At 37.3% G+C, this 2,090-nt stretch overlaps 1 pseudogene; it reads right to left on the bottom strand.

The window, feature by feature from the left end:
• Positions 1 to 512: 512 nt before the first annotated feature.
• LOC101567932 lies at positions 513 to 1,340 on the bottom strand (annotated as a pseudogene).
• Positions 1,341 to 2,090: the final 750 nt, after the last annotated feature.

A 2,090-nucleotide genomic window follows, 5' to 3' on the forward strand; every position in this document is an offset into this window, starting at 1 on the left:
GATAAGGTCAGTGAAATCCCCTCAGGATTTATCCTGAGATCCTGTACCTCAGATTGTAGAACCTTTGTCAGTGTCAGCCATGTGGATGAGTCACGTAGGCACTAAATTTCTAAAAAAAGAAAAAAGTCCTGCTAAAAATGAATATCAATAATTGGATGTCTCTGAGAAATAGTGAATTTTACTTATTTTATACATACTTTTCACCTTAGAAACAATACAGAGACTAAGTCACCATCTTCTAAATTGTCATTGTGACAATTCCTACATCATATGTGTGACATTTCTTTCTTTTTTTTTCAGATTACAAGTATTTATTGCAAGCACATTTTTTCCAACATTAAAAATAAAACATGTGACTAGGAACATTCAGAGAAGGGAAGCTGTCAAACCCATTCCCATGCCCCTCACACACAATGCATCATCCACGGACAAGACAGTTTGCAGCTTAAAATGAGGGACTCCTATGTACTACTTGGACAATGGGAAAAACAGGACAACAAATTCACTCAACACTGTACAGAACTAAGCACATAAAACTGTACTACTTAATATATTTCTCCATGAACTTTTTGTGAAATTCAGATCGCAGTGTATCATTGACAAATCTCTTGTCTTTCTTCTGATCATCTACACCTTTTGCACAGTTCTTAAACACAACATCATCATCCCACCTTCTTTTAACTTTGAAGTTGGCCTGAGGCTGAGATGGGCCAGTGAGATTAAGGAGAGGGTTTCCACTATGAATGTTTTCCATACGAATCCTTTCTTCTTCAGCTTTTTGTTCTTGTTCCTTCCTGGCCTACTCTTCAGCTTGTTCTTTTTAATTTTTTCCAATTCTGCAAGAAGAGCTGCAGTATCATCATCATCACTCTCCTCTTCAAAGTCTTCATCTTCCTCGTCTGTCAAAGGGTCATCTGCATCAAGGTTGGCGGCAGGAATCTGGTCTAAGCGAGGCTTCTTGGACACCGAGGAGGAGGTTGTGTGTTCTTGGGTTGGACGATCTCTATTTTTTTCTCTCGCAGCAGCTCTCTCTCTCTCTTCCAATTCTCTCCTAAAGTCACGATTACGAACCTCTTCAGGGGCATCCTAAGTAGTCTGTCTATATTTTATCTTTGTATGCGACGGAAGGTCCCTACTTGAATATTGTTTTGATAGTTGGCTCAAATCACCTTCTCCTTTTCCTCTTCCACCTCTTGCAGGTTCAAAGGTTGGCCTGGCTGCAGTTGTCATTTTTTATGCCTTGCGAGGAGGACACACCGCAATCCCGCCGCCGCTCGCTTGGGCTCAAAGGCCAACCGGCTGCGCGAACGAGCAGACCACCGCCATCACGTCGCCGGAGTCCCAGCGTGCCCCGCGGCCCATTTCTTTCAATAAAGTCCAGGATAAGAAAAAGAGAAAGCATCAGAGAGACTGGTTTCAGGAATTAAAAAGTTCAAGTACAAAAAAAATTAAACACCCATTTTATTAGTGCATATTAAAATAATGCTGCTGTTAATCATATTCGTGCATGCATATAACACAGTTTGATTATATTCATTCACTTATTTCTCTTTTCCTTCTTGTTCCATTTTCTTCCTCTTCTTTAATAGTATCCCTTCTAATTTCCTATAATCTCTCATTTTTTTCTAAATTCCATGTATCAGATGTGATATTTAATTCTCTGATTTTGATCTATTTTGATTAACATAATGATCTCCAGTTTCACTCATTTTCCAGAAAATACATAATTTCATTCTTCTTTATGGCTCAATATACTCCTTTGTGTATATAAACCATGTTTTCATTATGTATACATCAATTGATGGGATTATGGTCTCTTTCTCTAGTTTAGTTATTGTGAATTATATTGCAATAAGCATGCATGTTTCTGTGTTACTGTAGAATGCTGAATTTAATTCTTTCAGGACCATACCAAAGACTGATATAGCTGGATAAAACATTTCTGTTTTCTTTTCTTTCTTTCTTTTCTTTTTTTTGAAGAACCTCTATACTGTTTTCTTTTTTTTTCTTTTCAAAGTTTTATTGATAAACATATAGCAATGAGACAGTTTCAAATCAAATCGAAAGTACAGTTTCAACAAATAATACAC

This window comes from Octodon degus, unplaced genomic scaffold (assembly GCF_000260255.1).
Source record: "Octodon degus isolate 3935 unplaced genomic scaffold, OctDeg1.0 scaffold00116, whole genome shotgun sequence".
Taxonomy (NCBI): domain Eukaryota; kingdom Metazoa; phylum Chordata; class Mammalia; order Rodentia; family Octodontidae; genus Octodon; species Octodon degus.